This window comes from Schistocerca americana, chromosome 6 (assembly GCF_021461395.2).
Source record: "Schistocerca americana isolate TAMUIC-IGC-003095 chromosome 6, iqSchAmer2.1, whole genome shotgun sequence".
In the NCBI taxonomy this organism is placed as follows: Eukaryota; Metazoa; Arthropoda; class Insecta; order Orthoptera; family Acrididae; genus Schistocerca; species Schistocerca americana.
Genome location: NC_060124.1, coordinates 284,629,465 through 284,652,720, shown reverse-complemented (window position 1 = coordinate 284,652,720; position 23,256 = coordinate 284,629,465).

The window sequence follows — 23,256 nt, the reverse complement described above, 5'->3', positions numbered from 1 at the left end:
TTATTTTGATTGAGGGTTTTTATGCGGTTTTTGGCCTCATGAGAATTAAAAACCGATTTTTCCCATCCGATGTCATACGACTTTGTAGTGGTGGATGGGCTTACGCAACTAACAGTATCACACATGTACACCCATGCACACTGAGTAGTATAGTTTATTTAACGCCAAACGTACACCTTAAGCATTGCTGTATGATTCGATTGTCACTTGTAGTCGACCATTATTAAATTGTGATGCTTACAGCACCATCTGTTGCTATATTTTGTAACTATTTATTTTTCTTCTGTCGTATATTTTCCTCTAGTCGCTACTAGTTTCAGTCAATGACCATTATCAAGCTTAGCTGGCATCAACGGCAGGAATGTTATACCATAATTTGATTACTTTTGTTCAAATTATTGCATAACATTCCTGCTGTTGATGCCAGCTAAGCTTGATAACGGTCATTGACTGAAACTAATAGCGACTAGAGGAAAATATACGACAGCTGACGGTTTCACCATGAATTTTAACGACTATCCAGGAACCTGGAACTCTTTCGTGGGGTGACTATATAACGTCTTCCAGAGGAAAATATACGACGGCTGACGGTTTCACCATGAATTTTAACGACTGTCCAGGAACCTGGAACTCTTTCGTGGGGTGACTATATAACGTCTTCCAGGGCCAACAAAAATCTGATTTTCGGTATTTCTCTAATAACTAATCGAATTTAAAAACTTAAACTACTGTCATAATCTACTCATTAAAAGATAATATCTTTAACACAATAAGACAAACGTTATGTTTAGAAACTGTGTGTTTATCTTGGGGCAGCGAAACTGACGGCGCGCAAACATCCAGACTTTATTCATCCAGTATTTGAGAGTGAGAGTACTGAATGAGCCGCAGAATAATATCATTATAAGGCACATAGTTCATGACATACAAGGTCATAAACATTGGGGTGCTCAAAAAACTTTCTTTTGCTTAAAACACAGCGCGTATGAGCCAGACTAGGTTCATCCAGTGTTTCGCAACGAGAGCATTTAGCAACGAACTCCAACGAACAATCAGCATGATTTCGAACCATTTTAAAACTTTTTCTCACTTACAGGCTTAATGCCAAGTATTTAACATATTAACCCATGTGTAACGCAATCAGACACTTGAAGTTGTTTTGCATGTATGACTTCCATTCTTTGAGGGGGTAGGGCGTCAAACGGGTCGACTTAAGAGCAGGAGGGGCACTACAGGACATTTTAATTTCCGCTGTCTATACCTTTACAGATAAATTCATAAAACTTTGTCAGTGAGACCAGGAAGGATTCTCACTCTTATCAGTAGGGGTTCAAAAACATAGCAAAATAATTTTTTTACATGTAGAATTTCATCATTTTTTTTTCACTTACTATTGGCTGCTTTTGTTACTATAGGTACGCTTTTCTTCATAACTAAGAGAGATTCTTCGAATGAGCTGTTACATTTTAAACTTTATGTTTAAAAAAAATTGAATATTATAGTTAATTATCTCAATTTTTACCACAGTTTTTTACAGATTTGGAAAATTCTAGAGTTTAATACACCTGTACGTATGGTTTGTATGCTGTGCAAAATTCATCGAAGAATCTCTCTTACTTATGAAGAAAAGTGTACCTATAGCAACAAATGCAGCCAATAATAAGTGAAAAAATGATGAAATTTCACTTGTAAAACCAATTATTTTGCTATGTTTTTGAACTTCCACTGCTATGAATGTGAATTGTGAATCCTTCTGACAAAGTTTTATGAATTTATTTGTAAAAGTATAAACAGTGGAAATTAAAATGTCATGTGGTGCCTATCCTGCTCCAAGTCGCGTCGTTTGTAGTCCTACCCCCTTAAAGAATCAGTGGTTTACTGGTTTCAAAACTGACTTACAATTCTGTTTGAAAAGGCTCCAATTTACGGTGAGATTAGGACATACTGTGACTGTCAATAAACAACGTCAGCGAAAAATCCGATGTTGCAGAGTGAACTTACATGTTCGTGCACGCGAGTAATAGAAATTGTATATTGCTTACAGTGTAGACCATTAATTCAGCCTAGCAACATAGTCGGTCACTGGAATTGCAGCCATATATCGCCAGCGTTACCGGCAGAGTTGGCGCTGCTTCACGCCCGGACATATACGGTGGGGACAGGGCAGACTGACTTCACTGCGTGGACGGCAAACGCGCAAGCTGGCCCATCTGTAATATTTCTCAATCGATTTTATAGGAATTCCTCGGTAAAAATTTTTTCTCGCGCATCTCGTTGCTTTATTCGTCAGCTCCATGATGAACTGCTTACCATTTCGTTAATCGTCACAATTGGTGTGATATTTTAAAATTAAGCAAGCTGTTGCATCAAAATCGAATCGTTTGCAATGAAACATAGAAGTCCCTGTGAATTTCAGTTTGGTACGCATTAACCCACACCTTTCTGCGTAGCAAATGTAGATAACATACAGAACCATTCTGTAAACTTGGGATGGTAACGCCGAGTATTACTCACTCCATTCTGGAGAAAATGGATTGTATATAGCTCAATCCATTCCGATCACGTGCCCAAAAGAAAGAGCGAGAAGAAAAACCTTGATAACTCCCTCGTATCCCCTAAACTGTTCGCGATTTTAAAAGAAGATTTTGGCAAGTGGTTGCACACAGAGAGAAGAGTATGTTGCCATATGGTTACTGTGCGTAACTAACTTATCTAACGCGATATACGATACTACAGATTTTTTTCTTTCAATGGAATAATGTAATTTTTAAGGAACATCGACAACTGGTAAATTTAGAATAGTTACAAATTCCTGGAAGCCACAAGAAGAGTAAGAGACATGGCTCTGACATCTACAACAGGATTCATAACCACTGTAAGAATTGTGGAGTCAACTACCTACGTTTTGTGGGATTGCCTCCAGTGCCTTTTGAAGCTGATTTTCTAAATACTATAAATGATTTATACGACATACAGAACTTTTCAAAAGCAGTTGGTGATGCTGGCAGAAAATACATTCGTCTAAAATGCTCAGAAAATTCTGGTACAATGTTTAAAGCCATAAAAATTTTCATTCAATCGTCCTGTAAGCAGTTGCAGATACTTCCAGTAAATTCTTTGTAATCGATGTTGGGTGATATCGGAAGGAAACGGTAGGTTTTAGATCTCATTCTTCTAGAGTATTTCGCTTGATGCAAATATGGGAGCTGCACTACTAAACACATGAAGTATGTTGCCATTTGTGTTCATTGGAGATGAGGCATATGCATTGTTGAGGTATTTTATGAATCTTACAGAAAATAGGTTTGTGTCCCTCAGTGTCGGTGAGCATCATAAAGAAAAAGCCTAGTGTCCTACACAAGAGCGAAGGCAGGACGAAACTTTTAACAGAGCCTCAAATGAAGCTACACCAATGAGATAGTTTCGAAAACTTTTTCTCACATAATGCTACTTCAAATTCATTATCGCCTATCGTTTTAAACACTGAAAGAAATAAGAGATCAAGAAAATCTATTCTGTACTTACAGAGTGTAATACTGCTGCCACCTCATCAGATAACGTGTCCAGAATGAATCAGCTGTGATGATACTTGTTTCGCTGGTCCCGTAGAGAATGCGGAGTAAAAGAAACTGCTGCCAAGCCTTCGGGTGTTGCCATGTCCTCAACAGTCCAACAGCAGAAACAGAAGTGGCGGCAACAGTACTGACTCTGCCATTCCCAGCAACATCTGAACACTGCCGGAGGCACTCGAACGCTCTGGTCGCCGCTCTCAGAAACAAACACGTTGTCAAAAGGTCTTTCACAGAATACAAAAAAATTCTGGTGGTATATGTGCCTGGCAGTTATACGAGTCGACGGACATGAAAGAGAAGCAGTGGTTGGGAAGGAAGTGAGAGAAGGTTGTAGCCTATTCCCGAAGTTATTCAATCTGTATATCAAGCAAGCAGTAAAGGAAACAAAAGAAAAATTTGGAGTTGGAAATAAAATCCATGGAGAAGAAAAAAAACTTAGAGGTTTGCCGATGACATTGTACTTCTATCAGACACACAGAAGAGCAGTTGAACGGAATGGACAGTAGCTTGAAAGGAGGGTATAAGATGAACGTCAACAAAAGCAAAACGGGGGTAATGGAATGTAGTACAATTAAATCCGGTGATGCTGTGAGAATTAGATTAGGAAATGAGACACTTAAAGTAGGAAATGAGTTTTGCTATTTGGGCAGCAAAATAACTGATGATGGTCGAAGTAGAGAGGATATAAAATGTAGACTGGCAAAGGCAAGGAAAGCGTCTCTGAAGAAGAGAACTTAGTTAACATCGAGTGTGGATTTAAGTGTCTGGAAGTCTTTTCTGAAACTCTTTGTAGCATGTAGTCATGTACGGAAGTGGAACATGAACGATAAATAGTTTAGACAAGAAGAGAATAGAAGCTTTCGAAATGTGGTGCTACAGAAGAATGCTGAAGATTAGATGGGTAGATCGTTTAACTAATGAGGAGGTACTGAACACAATTGAGGAGAAGAGTAGAAGCTCTTTGACAGATAGGCTTGTGGTCCCTATGTGGTTCGCAAGTGAAGGTCAGCGACGGGAAGGAGGCGAGAGGGCCCTGAGCTGGGAGCACCCTGTGTGTGTGTGGCGGAAAACGACTTGGCCGCACCTGGAGTGATAGCATGGCCTAGTTGTAGTTGTAGTATTGCTTATGAACTGTAGATTAAAAATGAAGAAATTGCAAAAAGGTGGGAATTTAAGGAGATGGGACCTGGATAAACTCACTAAACCAGTGGTTGTACGGAGTTTCAGGGAGAGGATAAGGGAACAATTGACAGGAATGGGGGAAGGAAATACAGTAGAAGAAGAATGGGTAGCTTTGGGGGATGAAGTAGTGAAGGAAGCAGAGGATCAAGTAGGTAAAAAGACGAGGGCTCGTAGAAATCCTTGGGTAACAGAAGAAATATTGAATTTAATTGATGAAAGGAGTAAATATAAAAATGCAGTAAATGAAGTAGGCGAAAAGGAATACAAACGTCTCAAAAATGAGATCGACAGGAAGTGCAAAATGGCTAAGCAGGGATGGCTAGAGGACCAATGTAAAGATGTAGGGGCGCATATCACTACGGGTAAGATAGATACTGTGGTGTCACCGCCAGACACCACACTTGCAAGGTGGTAGCCTTTAAATCGGCCGCGGTCCGGTAGTATACGTCGGACCCGCATGTCGCCACTGCAAGTGATTGCAGACCGAGCGCCACCACACGGCAGGTCTAGTTAAGTATTACAGCAACTGCGTCCGTTTTTCTAAGTTCTCATTTCCTTGTAATGTTCCAGACCTCACGCCAGTCTGCTTGAGCTAAAAGCATGCATTTCGGCCTCCTCTAGCAACACGGTGTTGGCTCTTCTGCCAACACTTCAGATACTGCCTACAGGAAAATTAAAGAGAACTTTGGAGAAAAGAGAACCACTTGTATGAATATCAAGAGCTTTGGTGGAACCCCAGTTCTAAGCAAAGAAGGGAAAGCAGAAAGGTGGAAGGAGTATATAGAGGGTCTATACAAGGGCGATGTACTTGAGGACAATATCATGGAAATTGAAGAGGTTGTAAATGAAGATGAAATGGGAGATACGATACCGCGTGAAGAGTTTGACAGAGCACTGAAAGACCTAAGTCGAAACAAGGCCCCAGGAGTAGACAACATTCCATTAGAACTACTGACGGCCTTGGGAGAGCCATTCCTGACAAAACTCTACCATCTGGTGAGCAAGATGTATGAGACAGGTGAAATACCCTCAGACTTCAAGAAGAATATAATAACTCCAATCCCAAAGAAAGCAGGTGTTGACAGATGTGAAAATTACCGAGCTATCCGTTTAATAAGTCACAGCTGCAAAATACTAACATGAATTCTTTACAGACGAATGGAAAAACTGGTAGAAGCCGACCTCGGGGAAGATCAGTTTGGATTCCGTAGAAATGTTGGAACACGTGAGGAAAAGATTAAGGAAAGGCAAACCTACGTTTCTAGCATTTGTAGACTTATTGAAAGCTTTTGACAATGTTGACTGGAATACTCTCTTTCAAATTCTGGATCTGGCAGGGGTAAAATACTGGGAGCGAAAGGCTATTTACAATTTGTACAGAAACCAGATGGTAGTTATAAGAGTCGAGGGGTATGAATGGGAAGCAGTCGTTGGGAAGGGTGTGAGACAGGGTTGTAGCCTATCCCCGATGCTGTTCAATCCGTATATTGAGCAAGCAATAAAGGAAACAGAAGAAAAGTTCGGAGTAGGTATTAAAATCCATGGAGAAGAAATAAAAACTTTGAGGTTCGCCGGTGACATTGTAATTCTGTCAGAGACAGCAAAGGACTTGGAAGAGCAGTTGAACGGAATGGACAGTGTCATGAAAGGAGGGTATAAGATGAACATCAACAAAAGCAAAACGAGGATAAAGGAATGTAGTCGAATTAAATCGGGTGATGCTGAGGGAATTAGATTAGGAAATGAGACACTTAAAGGAGTAAAGGAGTTTTTCTATTTGGGGAGCAAAATAACTGATGATGGTCGAAGAAGAGAGGATATAAAACGTAGACTGGCAATGGAAAGGAAAGCGTGTCTGAAGAAGAGAAATTTGTTAACATCGAGTATTGATTTAAGTGTCAGGAAGCCGTTTCTCAAAGTATTTGTATGGAGTGTAGTCATGTATGGAAGTGAAACAAGGACGATAAATAGTTTAGACAAGAAGAGAATAGAAGCTTTCGAAATGTGGTGCTACAGAAGGATGCCAAAGATTAGATGGGTAGATCACATAACTAATGAGGAGGTATTGATAAGAATTCGGAGGAAAGGAGTTTGTGGCACAACTTGACAAGAGGAAGGGACCGTTTGGTAGGACATGTTCTGAGGCATCAAGGGATCACAATTTTAGTATTGGAGGGCAGCGTGGAGGGTAAAAATCGTAGAGGGAGACCAAGAGATGAATACACTAAGCAGCTGCAGAAGGATGTAGGTTGCAGTAGGCACTGGGAGATGAAGAAGCTCGCACAGGATAGAGTAGCATGGAGAGCTGCATGAAACCAGTCTCAGGACTGAAGACCACAACAACAGTTGTAGTTCTTTGGAAAGCTGTAATTAATGGTGCTGCCCGAAGGAAGTCGGCGGTTAAAGCAACAGTTGGAGGTCTGTATTGCCGTCATCATACTGTCACTGTGCCGTGGATGCATTTACACACGAGTACTGAATAACTCCGAGTGAAGCTGAGTAGCTTCATTATTGATTACTTGTCCACGTGTGTGTTTTAGTTGTTCGTCATGCATAATTGTAGTTGGTCTGCCCCTGTGGAACGCCGTTAGTTCCATTGTTTCGTGACTGGTCATTTGTTTGTCTTAACTGTTCACATTACAAGGTTGTTATTAAACTTGTTCTGCTGGGTCCATTATTTTGTATGCGTTTGTGGGACGAGTGGTAACTGATTTACTTTTAAGATCTTGTCACTCCAATGTAATGACGCGTATAATGTATTGCCATGAACTATGCGAAGCAAGACTGACGTCTGACATAAAATAAGATTGTAAGATTACGGCTCTGTAAACCCACTGAGGTAGCCGGATGAATTCTAATGCTGCAGATTTGTCCTTGAGTTAAGTAATTATCTTTGATAATTGAATAGTTCACGCCTCTTAATGTGGCGTTCATCTGAGGGAGTTTTGCGCCTAAACTTGTTTTGACAGTGGTCGGTACTCCTGTACAGTAAATGAGCAAAATTGTAACTGTAGCACGAGAAGAACTGGTGTGTACAAAAATTGTGATAAGAGTGTCGCGATGTAATTTGTTGTTGCGTATTTAAAGTGCTTTTGCTAAATTGGATTTATCTTAATATTGTTTATGGGTTTGAATTGCTGCCAGTTTGTTGTTATAAATTTGTTTAAGGATTACTGCATACATTTTTAAAGTAGCGTTAGGGATTTTAAATTTTTATCAGAAGTAGTTATCGAGTTAATTGATGTTATACAGGGTGAGTCACCTAACATTACCCCTGGATATATTTCGTAAACCACATCAAATACTGACGAATCGATTCCACAGACCGAACGTGAGGAGAGGGGCTAGTGTAATTGGTTAATACAAACCATAAAAAAATGCACGGAAGTATGTTTTTTAACACAAACCTACGTTTTTTTAAATGGAACCACGTTAGTTTTGTTAGCACATCTGAACATATAAACAAATACGTAATCAGTGCCGTTTGTTGCATTGTAAAATGTTAATTACATCCGGAGATATTGTAACCTAAAGTTGACGCTTGAGTACCACTCCTCCGCTGTTCGATCGTGTGTATCGGAGAGCACCGAATTACGTAGGGATCCAAAGGGAACGGTGATGGACCTTAGGTACAGAAGGGACTGGAACAGCACATTACGTCCACATGCTAACACCTTTTTATTGTTCTTTTTCACTGACGCACATGTACATTACCATGAGGGGTGAGGTACACGTACACACGTGGTTTCCGTTTTCAATTACGGAGTAGAATAGATGGTGTCCCGACATGTCAGGCCAATAGATGTTCAATGTGGTGGCCATAATTTGCTGCACATAATTGCAATCTCTGCCGTAATGAATGTCGTACACGCCGCAATACATCTGGTGTAATGTCGCCGCAGGCTGCCACAATACGTTGTTTCATATCCTCTGGGGTTGTAGGCACATCACGGTACACATTCTCCTTTAACGTACCCCACAGAAAGAAGTCCAGAGGTGTAAGATGAAGAGAACGGGCTGGCCAATTTATGCGTCCTCCACGTCCTATGAAACGCCCGTCGAACATCCTGTCAAGGGTCAGCCTAGTGTTAATTGCGGAATGTGCAGGTGCACCATCTAGCTGATACCACATACGTCGACGCGTTTCCAGTGGGACATTTTCGAGCAACGTTGGCAGATCATTCTGTAGAAACGCGATGTATGTTGCAGCTGTTTGGGCCCCTGCAATGAAGTGGGGACCAATGAGGTGGTCGCCAATGATTCCGCACCATACATTTACAGTCCACGGTCGCTGTCGCTCTACATGTCTGAGCCAGCGAGGATTGTCAACGGACCAGTAATGCATGTTCCGTAGATTCACTGCTCCGTGGTTTGTGAAACCCGCTTCATCGGTAAACAGGTAGAACTGCAACGCATTCTCTGTTAATGCCCATTGACAGAATTGCACTCGATGATTAAAGTCATTACCATGTAATTGCTGATGTAGCGACACATGAAACGGGTGAAAGCGGTGACGATGCAGTATGCGCATGACACTACTTTGACTCAGTCCACCGGTTCTCGAAATGTCCCGTGTACTCATGTGTGGGTTCATGGCAACAGCAGCTAACACACCAACTGCACCCGCTTCTCCTGTGACGGACCTGTTACGGACCCGTTTGCGTGCTACGACCATACCTGTTGCATACAGTTGGCGGTAGATGTTTTGCAATGTGGGGCACGTTGGATGCTCTCTGTCCGGGTACCGTTTTGCGTACACCCTGCAGGCTTCAGCTGCATTTCGTCGACACTCGCCATAGATGAGTATCATCTCCGCCTTTTAAGAGTTCGAATACACCATGGTCACAGTTCCTACAACACTACACTATCACAGACGTCTGGTAACACGGTGTACTACAGTTGGTCTGCGTGCGGAGACGAATGCAGAATAACAATAGCAGCAAGCGCTACATACGGACACTGCGACAGCTAGACCAAACCACAACAGTGCACTACAGCCACACTCGTAAACACGGTCGTCATCGGAAACATGTCCCTGCAGATGCTGCTCGCCGACCGTGGCCCTTGTTTGTTGCAACACGCAACTGAATTCCTGCTTCTACATCCGCGTTTTGTGCCCACGGAAGAAATTATAGCCAATGTAGAAGCAGGAATTCGCAGTGTAGATTCTGTAACAGCTGAAGAAATCCGTATAGAAACAGTAAGAATATTAGCCAATGCAAAACCGCCGAAAAGTAATACAACTGTGGGTGAGAGAAGAGCTTTAAAACTCCTGAATGACGACGATAGTATTTTGGTTCTCCCAGCTGACAAAGGAAGCGCAACGGTGGTTATGGATGTGGCCGTCTATCAGAGAAAAATTACGGATCTACTGGATCCGCAAGCATATAGGAGGCTGAATAAGGACCCCACTAACAACGTTCTCAGAACTGTGTCGCGGTTAATAAAAAAGTCCTCCATTGAAGAGAGTGTACAGAAAGGTCTCTGCAGTTCGGTTGCGCCACCACCGAGGCTTTATGGATTGCCCAAAATTCATAAAGAAAATGTTCCGTTAAGACCGATACTAAGTGCCATTGGTTCGCCCACCTACTCGTTAGCCAAGTTTTTGACTACGCTGTTAAAACCACATGTGGGCCGTTCGGACTCTTATATAAAGAATTCGACACATTTCAGCAGCAGATTGAATGGCATAGTGGTCCAGCCGGAGGACACATTGGTCAGCTTCGATGTGGTATCGCTGTTTACCATGGTTCCACTTAATGATGTATTGGAACAGCTGGATCGAATTTTTCCTGCCGATATTTTAGAGCTGTTTAAGTGTTGTTTGACGACCACATACTTCAAGTGGAATGAACAGTTTTATGAGCAAACGGATGGCGTGGCTATGGGAAACCCCCTAAGTCCCGTAATTGCAAACTTCTTTATGGAGAAATTCGAAGATCAGGCCTTAGGTACTGCCAGCAAGAAACCAAATGTATGGTTCCGATACGTGGATGACACGTTTGTGTTGTGGAGACATGGTAGGGAGGAACTAAGCCGGTTCCACGAACATCTGAACCGTATAAACTCAAGAATTCAGTTTACAATGGAGGAGGAGGTAGACGGCAAACTACATTTCCTCGATGTGCGTGTGTTTAGAAACGAAAATGGTAGCTTGGGCCACTCAGTGTACCGCAAACCCACGCACACGGACCGTTATTTGCACCGGGATTCGAACCACCACCCACAACAGAAGCGGGGTGTTATCAAGACGTTAGCGGACAGAGCTAGAAATATTTGTGAACCTGAGTTGATCAACGCTGAGATGGAACATCTCCACAATGCACTAACGAAGAACGGATATTCGTCCGCCGAAATAAAACGTGCGTTGAGGCAGCCACGCAGAAATCATACTGACGTACAGGCTACTGCAAAATCTAAGGTTTTCCTGCCGTTTGTTAAAAATGTAACGGAAAGAATAGCGAGGATCTTGACGAAGCAGAATATTACCGTAATTTACAAGCCCACCAGGAAGATACAGGAATACCTTAGGCCTGCCAAGGACGCTCGCAAACCATTGGAAAAATCTGGAGTGTATAGGATCCCATGCAGCTGTGGTGATGTTTATGTGGGTACCACCGAAAGAACTGTTTCCAAACGTTTGGAAGAGCACAAGGGAAATTGTAGAAGAAGAGAAACGGAACGATCAGCTGTTGTGGAGCATGCTATCCAGCCAGGGAACCACAATATTCGTTTCGAGGAGACGCAAGTACTAGCGGCCACGAGCGGATACTACGAAAGGCTCTACAGGGAGGCAATCGAAATCGCTAAACACCCAAATAATTTCAACCGAAAGGAGGAGGGCGTCAAATTAAACGGTATATGGCTGCCGGTGTTAAAGAAGATGTGTACCACTCGTCCACTACTGGGTGATGGCAACGGCGATCGACGGCGACGGACAGCGGCCAATTGCACTGACGTTTTCAAAACACGTGACGTCACGCCGCGGCGCGGGGGCGCGCGGACACGGTATTTAGCGGCAGTCAGTAGCGAGCCAGTGTGTGTGTTGGACCTTCCATCAAGCTACGGACCCCCTTGAAGATGTCTCCCGCAGTCGGAGACGAAACGTTGGGAAACACTACGGAATTAATCAACCGACCACAGCATAACAGCCCGGATAATTATAATGGACATGATATTTCCGGCCGTGAAAGAATATTTACTGCATATTTGGCCGACTGTGCCAACCTCTCCTTTTGTCATGCAGAACAACACATTTGTTTCTTGTGGGCACATATGACACCAGTGTGATATCTTTCTGACATCAAAACAGTGAATACCCAATGTTCCTGCATTTCAGAGGTAGGAATTCCGGAGGGATTTCCGTTTTGTTTTTCTACAGAGTTCCAATGCATGTGACGTTTCTCTGCAAAGGTGAGACCGCCAGTGGACAATTGGTACAGTAATTATCAAAAGAAGTATTCCGAATTGATCCCAGCAGAGGTTCTGCCAGAGGATGCACAATATCGTACGGTTTATTTGACACCCTGTAAGGGCCATCTGCTTATGTTCCACAGTACAGCTCAACAGATGCTGTATAGAACGTTTTCGTATCGCAAATAGCAAAGAATTTCAAGCCGCAATTTGCTGGTTTGTTCAGTGTGTACTGAACAAATGAATATCTTCGCCTAAGAGGTGTCAGCATCTCATGTATGTTTACAAACTCTCCCAAACTATTGCTTTCCTTGCAATTGGTGACAAATTTATCTAAATATGTCCTGATTGCTGCTAATGTCTCACTCGCGTCTTTGTGTTCTTGTCAATTTGTCGTCAAATCTCACGCTTCTGAGGAGAAATAAGAACAGTCTGTACGACATGTAAGCTCTAAGGATCTTCATACCAGTGCCATCTTTACTCCAAAGTTCTTCAACATTTACTTTATTTCCATCCTTCAAGCCAATCAATATAAGGATTCCAATGAGAGCGTATATGTCTTCCCTAGAAGTTTCCTTCATATTTCTCCCTCTGTGATACTAAGGTTCCGACATGCAAATTGGTGTACTCCACAAGTTAATCAATCATGTCAGCAGTAACAATCTTATTGAATGCTGCCACTTCTTGTGTAATACTCTTAGCAGACCTCTTCGGACCAGGTAGAATTTTTACTACATTTTTTTAGGGCCTTCTCGGCGTTTTGGCTGTTACACTTTACTTAGACCACTTAGTTTTGCCATATTTACCAACAAAATTCCCACACATAAAATCAAAGTTATCGTCACCATCTTCTTCATCTTCATGACATTGTATTTCCTCTTCCATATGTGTATGTCCTCCTCCCTCTAAAGGAATTACTTCTACTTCTAATTCACTGTTGTGATCACTAACTACGATTTATTCTTCTTCCCCGTCAGACCAGTCAAATTCAGAACACTTGCTTTCGTCCGAATCTTCATTTAGAAGCCTTTCAGTCTCCTCCTCTGATAACCCTTTTTTTTAAAAAAGGCCCTAAAAGTATAAATAAAAGTAAAATGTAGTTGCTAGTGAAAGATTTTAATCGAAAATAACGACGGTATTCACTATTACCATAGAAAATACTTACATCACAGGACGCGTGGTTGACTCTGTCCACAAAACAGAATACGAACTAAAATAAGCTGCAATTGTTGTCAATGTGCGAGCGTGACCGGCAGAGATCCAGCTTGAAGATAAGTGGAACCGCCAGCACTGCAACAATGCGTATTTTGAATTCAGAGCGAAAAGCGAACTCTGGTTGACTCGGTCAACCAATGCGACCGCTCGAGGGTGGACTGACAAGAGGTGAGTCCAGTTCTTCTGCGTTCCACTAGGAAAAAGTTGATAATATAAAGATAAATCAGATTCTGGTGATGTGTTCATTTTCTCAGGGTTCCTTACCTCATTCGGTACAAACGGAACACTTAGAGGATCACTTTGTTGCCCGTTTGTCTGTCTGTCCGACAGTTAAAAACCCTTTTTCTCATGAAAGGGCAGACATAGCACGTTGGAATTTATACCACATACTAAGGTCTATGGTTAAGGCAGGCTAAAACGAGGCCTATGGTTAAGGCAGGCTAAAACGTTGAAGCTTCTTACTCAATGCAATCAAAAGACACGGCCTTTTATGTCATTCGTTTTGATACTTGCAGAGTCACACATCAAAACATCTAGTGTACTCCTAGTTGACCTAGGATTATGAAATTTGCCAAGCAGGAAGCTTTCACAAGAAAACTTCTAAAATTGTTAGTTTGTAGCTATATCAGACGAAAACTTTTTTGTCGTTTGTCACCCACTCTGTCGATCCGACCGTCTGTTAAGACCCCTATTGATCAGGAATGGGCACACATATCAAGCTGGAATTTCTCAAATACTGAGGTCTACTGTTCTGTAGACAGTCAAATGCTTCAAAGGATAGAGGCATTTACGTCACTTATTTCGAATGCTGCAGTCTGGCTCATCAAAACGTATGGGGTGCTCTCGTTGACCTAGAATCACGAAAAGACGCAAGAGCAAGGTAAACAAAAAAATCGAAAATTGTTAATCTGAAACTGAATCACACGAAATTTTTTTTTACCTTTTGTTACGCATCTGTGATTCTGTTAAGAACCCTTTTTCTTAGGAACGGATTGATGTGGAACTAGAAATTTATGTCACGTATCAAGGTCAACGGTCAATTTGCGGTGTACGACTTTTAATCTCCTACATCTCTGTTATCAGAAGATACGAATATTCGTATCACATATCTTGATACCTCGACAGTGTCTATATCGTCGAAATTTTATGATTCTTGGGATGGATGCACTGTGGACATACGGAATTAAGTTTGTACTGCACTGTCGGTGGGTGAGTCCTCTTCGCACTTATCCGGATTTTTATTTCCGCTAGCTGTTTTTGAAACTTTAACGCTTCAACTAATACTGGATAAACATCTCTTCCAAAATAATGATACAGCATTTTGAACTGTCAAAAAACCAAACTGTCATAAAAGCAAACGGTCCGATGTGTGGTAAGATCAAAATTGCATACTTACATCAGTAACGCCCAGACTGGCGATCACCCTACGGCTTTTGCTCACTGTTGGTTGTATGTTTGATGCACCGCTTCAAAGTGTACTTCTCACGACATACTTATTACGCTTCTAGTACCATACCTTTTGGTACCAGACTTTTGGTGCAATGACTCAAAGAATTCACTAAGCTGGTTTGAAATAACGATGAAATGTATATGTGAATATTGTATTATAGTTTGCCAGTACAACTGAAAAACTATGAATTTCATAAACATGATACACCTACGACCAGATTTATGGAACGTGTAACGTAATGCATATGAAAACAGTAATTAAAAACGTACAGTTGGCTGCCCATGAACATGCAAGATAACGTGAAGAAGCTTAGAAAGTTTAGAAGACTTAATCTATTTAAACTACTATTACGGCTCAGTGCCACAGAACTTCTCGTATGACAGTAGTGACAATACTCTGATTGCTGTCTTCATATGTATTACCTTTACAGTCCATATATTTTGCGGCATATATACTCGTATTTATTGTTATATCCTTGTAGACAACAAATGAATGACTGCCCTTACATAACCGCATCAACTTTCAAAATGAAGTATAATTCGGACAAGTGATGTGACTCTGCAGTTCTGTCGACCTGACAGGAGAAACCCAGGCTGAGAGTGGGAGGGAAGCATTCTGGTTCACACTGATTCTTTTTCTTTCTTTCTCGTCTGTTCTTGTTAGTGTTCGGTATATTATGTGCGGCCCAAAAGTACTTGTCTTTTTCCAATACGGCCCAAGTAGACTAAAAGCTGGGCATCACAGGTTTAGATGGTTTATGTCGCCCAGCGAAAAGTTACAAAACCAGTCACTGACATATCTTAAAGTAACCACTTATCCAGTACTGTTTCGCAAGAAACACGCGCTCTTCCACAGAATATCGATACATCGTCGGAATCGAACAACGCCGGAAGAAGCAAGTCACACGACACGTTACGAACGGTAAACCACTTTGCACTGAAACACAAGACACGCACGCACCTTGCGGAACCTCATTGTTGTCATGTTTCATAGATGCTGCCACGTCGGTGAGTTACGTGAGAACATCCGCCGTGAAAGCCAATACTCGGACAAGTAACATTCACGAACATGGAGCACCTTGTTGAACTGTGTATACGGATTGGTGGAGATCAGCTTCTTTACCTCTTGTAATGTACCTTCATTTCTCAAACATGAAGGTATGTCACGTACAAATCTGATTTCACATTTTCTTTTATTGAAATTTTTCGCCGGGGATCCTTACGATTTGGGAACCCTGTGCTTGTAACAGTGAGCTCACTTAGCATCATTACGTGCCACAGCGTAACTATGCTGTGTCTTGCAGTCACCTGACAGCAATGTTGACGGAAACGTTATTGCGCTCACACATAGCCGTAAAATATGGCCCTTGTAAGCTTACGATAAAAGAATGATGTTTCTCATTCTGGTAACTATATTTAGTGTGTTTGCTTTTTCGACAACGACTAAACTTCCTCCTCTTAGCACCGGAAAGCAAAATACCAAATGTTGTTTGTAAAATTACACTCTGAATGAATTTGTTGCTATACAAATAAGATAAAAGATCAAGAGAAACAAAAATGGCGTTCTACGGATCTCAGCGTGGAATGTCAGATCCGTTAATCGGGCAGGTAGGTTAGAAAATTTAAAAAGGGAAATGTGTAGATTACAGTTAGATATAGCGGGAATCAGTGAAGTTCAGTCGCAGGAGGAACAAGACTTCTGGTCAGGTGAATACAGGGTTATAAATACAAAATCCAATGGGGGTACTCAGGAGTAGGTCAAATAATGAATAAAAAAATACGAGCGCAGGTAAGCTAGTACAAACAGCGTAGTGAACGCATTATTGTAGCAAAGATAGACACGAGGCCCACAGCTACCACAGTAGTAGAAGTTTATATGACAATGTAGGATGAGATAAAAGAAATTATTCAGATAGTGAAGGGTGACGAAAATTTAGTAGTCATTGGGGACTGGAATTCGATAGCAGGAAAACGAAGAGAAGGAAAAGTAGTAGGTGAAAGTGGAATGGGGGGTAAGGAATGAAAGAGGAAGCTGCCTGGTAGAATTTTGCACAGAGAATAACTAATTCATAGCTAATACTTGGTTCAAGAATCATGAAAGAAGGTTGTCTACGTGGAAGAGGCCTCGAGACACTGAGAGGTTTCAGATAGATTATATAATGGTAAGACAGAGATTTAGGAACCAGGTTTTAAATTGTAAGACATTTTCAGGGGCAGATGTGCTCTGACCACAATCTATTGATTATGAACTGTAGATTAAAACTGAAGAAACTACTAATAGGTGGGAATTTTAGGAGATGGGACCTGGATAATTATATTACTGTAGGATACACTGTTCAGGAGATGAAGTCATAAGAATTGAGACGCTTGAAATTGAATTTCAGGCCGAATTTCACTACAGACGCAGGTGAAACGGTCAAAGGGTGGGGCGGAAGACAATGGAGAGAGGAAGAATAAGGAGATGGAGTAACATAATAACGCAACAATTACACACCCGGGCACGGCGGGTACTAATGCTAGTCTAAATATATTAACTCACTGCACTGCGGTTGTTCAATTCAAAGAACTGACACTCGACATCTGTCGTAATTTCCATGTGTCACTTCTTTCCTGTCTGATTATGGAATAAGGGGTAACAAATTAGTCATCGCCGTATCACTTCACTTTTCTTCGCTTTATTTTCATTCTAGCTATTGGGACGACGAGTGCTTATTTGCCGACTTGCCAATTTTTGAAGTAACTGATCATAAGAAAAATAAATTTTCATATTCTGCAATCTTGAAGGAGAAAAATTCTAACTGACGAGTAACGTGCATGCGCAAAACTAATTGTAAGTTATATGAAAAGCACTTACCTATTACATCCCAAGTTGCAAGAAATGCTGGCCGGTGTGGCCGAACAGTTCTCGGCGCTTCAGTCAGGAACCGCGCAACCGCTACGATCGCAGGTTCGAATCCTGCCTCGGGCATGGATGTGTGTGATGTCCTTAGGTTAGTTAGGTGTAAGTAGTTCTAAGTTCTAGGGGCTGATGACCTCAGATGTTAAGCCCCATAGTGCTCAGAGACATTTGAACCTTTTTTTTTTTTTTTTTTTTTTTTCAAGAGATTCGGACGCACCAATTCTTCTGTTCTTACGAAACGCAATGAAATTGCTTGAGACCAATCTTGACTCTCTCGACAACTACCGAAACGAATTCTGTAGTTTTCGTTGTAGACAACGCAACAATACTTTTGCCTGGAAAGGCGAAGTGGAGACGCGGCAGTGCCAGGAACTGGGTCACGTGACGAGGTACAGCGAGGCTACGGTTAAACTACCGCCCAAGAAGAAGAAGCAAGAAGCTCACAATAAGTATGTGACCGATGATATGGATAAATGTATTTTCGGGCGGCAATTTCTATGGCATTACCAACAATAGAAAGAAATACGAATTTTGCGACAACTGCACAACTTTTGTCAAACAGAATGAGCTTCAAAGCTAGCAAGGAAACCCTTAGAGGCAATGTTCTGCCTATGGATTTTCGTTTAAGAAGGTGTCAAAAATTAACGTTTCGTTGTGTGCGGACGAAAGGGCATTGTTGCTAAAAGACCATACTTCCTCAGGTTTCCATCAGAATCAAAACTGGCCAGTAGTTTACTAAGATGAAACGGATTCACACGCATTATACAGTAAATAAATGTTGGCAAAGTGATAGTGTGAGAGTAGTATTGTCAAACAAAAGTGCCAGTCAGAGTTTAATTGTTGTTCATACAGGCGGAGACAGGTGTTTCATGGCTCAAAAACCAAAACGTCCGACTATCACTTAGAAACGGATAGCAAAATTTTTCAAAAATACGTCGAAATCCTACTTATGCCAGGCTTATTAGAAATGTCTTTATCCCTTGTAATTACTCGCAGCGTATTTACCCATTCGGAATACTTCTAGCCATTGTAGGTGTTGGATATGTTTGACTGTAGTAATGTTCAACCATTTCTATGGATTTCGTTTTAAAAGGTGTCAAAAATTAACGTTTTGTTTCGTGCGGACGAAAGGGCATTGTTGATAAAAGACCATACTTCCTCATGTTTCCATCAGAATCAAAAGTGGCCAGTAGTTTACTAAGATGAAACGGATTCACACGCATTATACAGTAAATAAATGTTGGCAAAGTGATAGTGTGAGAGTAGTATTGTCAAACAAAAGTGCCAGTCAGAGTTTAATTGTTGTTCATACAGGCGGAGACAGGTGTTTCATGGCTCAAAAACCAAAACGTCCGACTATCACTTAGAAACGGATAGCAAAATTTTTCAAAAATACGTCGAAATCCTACTTATGCCAGGCTTATTAGCAATGTCTTTATCCCTTGTAATTACTCGCAGCGTATTTACCCATTCGGAATACTTCTAGCCATTGTAGGTGTTGGATATGTTTGACTGTAGTAATGTTCAACCATTTCTATGGATTTCGTTTTAAAAGGTGTCAAAAATTAACGTTTTGTTTCGTGCGGACGAAAGGGCATTGTTGATAAAAGACCATACTTCCTCAGGTTTCCATCAGAATCAAAACTGGCCAGTAGTTTACTAAGATGCAACGGATTCACACGCATTATACAGTAAATAAATGTTGGCAAAGTGATAGTGTGAGAGTAGTATTGTCAAACAAAAGTGCCAGTCAGAGTTTAATTGTTGTTCATACAGGCGGAGACAGGTGTTTCATGGCTCAAAAACCAAAACGTCCGACTATCACTTAGAAACGGATAGCAAAATTTTTCAAAAATACGTCGAAATCCTACTTATGCCAGGCTTATTAGCAATGTCTTTATCCCTTGTAATTACTCGCAGCGTATTTACCCATTCGGAATACTTCTAGCCATTGTAGGTGTTGGATATGTTTGACTGTAGTAATGTTCAACCATTTCTATGGATTTCGTTTTAAAAGGTGTCAAAAATTAACGTTTTGTTTCGTGCGGACGAAAGGGCATTGTTGATAAAAGACCATACTTCCTCAGGTTTCCATCAGAATCAAAACTGGCCAGTAGTTTACTAAGATGAAACGGATTCACACGCATTATACAGTAAATAAATGTTGGCAAAGTGATAGTGTGAGAGTAGTATTGTCAAACAAAAGTGCCAGTCAGAGTTTAATTGTTGTTCATACAGGCGGAGACAGGTGTTTCATGGCTCAAAAACCAAAACGTCCGACTATCACTTAGAAACGGATAGCAAAATTTTTCAAAAATACGTCGAAATCCTACTTATGCCAGGCTTATTAGAAATGTCTTTATCCCTTGTAATTACTCGCAGCGTATTTACCCATTTGGAATACTTCTAGCCATTGTAGGTGTTGGATATGTTTGACTGTAGTAATGTTCAACCATTTTTTTTTCATAATGCGGGAAGTTCGCCCCCGGTAGCTGAGTGGTCAGCGCGACAGACTGTCAATCCAAAGGGCTCGGGTTCGATTCCCGGCTGGGTCGGAGATTTTCTCCGCTCAGGGACTGGGTGTTGTGTTGTCCAAATCATCATCATTTCATCCCCATCGACGCGCAAGTCGCCGAAGTGGCGTCAAATCGAAAGACTTGCACCAGGCGAACGGTCTACCCGACGGGAGGCCCTCGTCACACGACATTTCATTTCATAATGCGGGAAGAATTAAACACTCGGAAACTGCCATTGAAGGGCTTAGCAGAAATGCTTCAGGCTTAACATGTAACCGCAGTATCGAACATTGCAGTCGAATTTCCAAATTAGATTTCGTCTTCTGCTAAATTAGTTGTGAGTAAACGCACGGCGCATAACAGGCTGGCAGCGCCCCACTCATAAGAATACTGGCGTGTAAGTCAGACTGCTTCCCCCCCCTCTCCGTTCCTCCGACGTAAACACGACGGTGCTGCCACAGTGGCGAGGAAGAAATCAGTTCTCCTCCCTCCCCTTGTTCAACAGGGGCGGCCGGCAGGTAGTCGAGGCGCCATGCCACAGTTCCCGAAGCCGCTCCCTCCGAGGTTTGGTTTCGATTCCCCTCTTGGGCATGTATGTTGAGTTTTTTCTTTAAAAAAAAGTAAAAAAAGGGGGGGCGGCTGATTTTCCTCCCCTCGGAACGTGCCGCCTCGTGCGGCCGCAAGTTTCGCACGTGCCTTGCGCCGCCCCTGCTTAAACTGTACATTTTTTCCAGTTCGGAAAACAAATGGAAAAAGAGACCTAGAGAAGGCGGTCTTTTTCAGCTACAGTTAATAGAGCAGAATTGAAAAAAGATAAATGAAAAAAGAAAACAAATCTTAAAATTCGGGTCGTGAATGTGAACCCAGAATCAAAAATCTATGGTACGAGGTTTTCACGACTCGCCCATCGTCATGGTCCTTTAGCAAGTAATAATAACTAGTGCTTGGGCCTCACACAGAACATCCGATCTGTTTCGTCCAGGACGGTGAAACTAATGCGCCTGCCTCCACTTGTAAGATGACGCACTGTGTGACTGATACCAAAAGCGCACAGAAAGGCATCGTACTTAAAGTTTTCCTTTAATTGTTACCGGATCCATTAGAAAAGCTGTTCTTATAGTTTCTTATGTTCATTTCTGATCTTTTTTAGGATCCATTACGCAGTTACGACGTCAGATTTACAACGTAAATCGCATCTTAACAGTGTACTCAAAATTGCTATCGCATTTATTACAAGTGATTTCTACGGCCTAAGCAGGTATCGAATTCGTGACCCGAGCTGTACGTTTGATGCCACAGTGTATCGAGCGACAACTTCTGCACGGATGGGAGCATCACCACTACTTAACAAGAATTGCATACAGCAACATTTTTGTCATGTGCATGCTTTTCTAAACGCTATCACCGCCATGCAAAAGTATGTGAAACGTGAGGTTACTATACCGAATAGTTTTAATGGCCTACAATGTTAGAAAGATACACAGGGGCGCTGGTGTATCCCTGCCTTTAAGCCTTTAATTTGTAAATTCCTACAAGTGTGTACTAGAAATTTGTACCACTATGTAGTTTCATGTTTCTTTATTGGAATAAGTGACTATGTGCGACTGATAGACGCTTGAGCTAAACTTTGTGTGTAAGAACTATTTCAGTCAGATTGGTACACTTTTGTAACAGTTCTGTAAAGTACATTGCTGTTTGTAATGTCTGTTTATTAGCATTCTAATCATAGGGTTTCAACAAATTGTTCTATGATGCGGGTTATTAGGTTTCTCTTGTGTATACTAATAAAGAAGAAACCCCAGTTTCAACGATTAACTCGAAGGGAAGAGGAAAAAGAAACACAGGGACGTTCCCTCACAAATAGAATTTCATCTGTGTTATTGTCCTCAAACGAAGATTAAGATTATGTTACTGTTATTGTCTTTAATGCAACCTCAGGAAAACAAACGAAATTCAGTCTAATTTACGACGGTAACTGTAATTTTAAAAACTAACAATCAACAAAGGCGGTGTTCCACGCGGAAGTGTTGCTGGCCCTTCGCTATTCTTGAGCTACAGTATATAAACGAGTTAGGAGACCATCTGCGTAGTACTCTCAGACTCTTTTTTGCAGACGATGCTGTCATTAGTAAACTTATCAGAAGAACAAAACGAATTACAAAATGACTTAGGCACGATGCCTGTACAGTACGGAAAGTGGAGGTTACCTCTAAATAAGGAAATGTATGAGGTCATTCACGTGAGTACGAAAATAATCCGTTAAGATTTAATTACCTTATAAATGAGACACATTTAAGGGCTGTCAATTCAACTGAATACCTACAAACTACAATTACGAACAACTTAAATTGTAACTATCACAGAAGCAAAGTTGTGGGGAAGGGAAACCAAAGACTGCTCGTTATTGGCAGAACATTTAGAAGATGAAACTGGTCAACTGAAGAGACTGGCTACAAAGCGCTTTTGTTCTGGGGTATTGGTGTACTGTGTGTTAGGACCGACGGAGGAAACAGAAAAAGTCCAAGGATGAGCAGCTCGTTTTCTACTATCGCTAAACATGGGAGAGAGTGTCACGAATATGAAGAGCGAGTTGGAGGCTGCAAATCATTAAAACAAAGGCGGTTTTCGTTGCGGCGAGGTCTTTCCACGAAATGTCAAACACCAATTTTCTCCTCTGAACTCTAAATTTTTTATTCTTGTCAACCTACATAGCGAAAAATGGTCATCGTAATAAAATATGTGAAACCAGAGTTCTTACAGTTCTTTTTTACCCACACGCTGTTAGTGGAGAGGTGACAAATAGTCTGAAGGCGATTTGAAGAACCCTTTGTCAGGCTCTTAAGTGCCAGTTGTGGATAAGTTGTAGGGAAGCAGCCTACTCACGCCTTATAAAATTCACATCAGTCTTTCCTTTGTGTGCCAGCCTAGTCCGCTGTAACTAGCTCTGACGTCATAAATGTTGCGCAATACTTTAAAAATTAAGTAAATAACCTGAAACGTTTCTAGCATG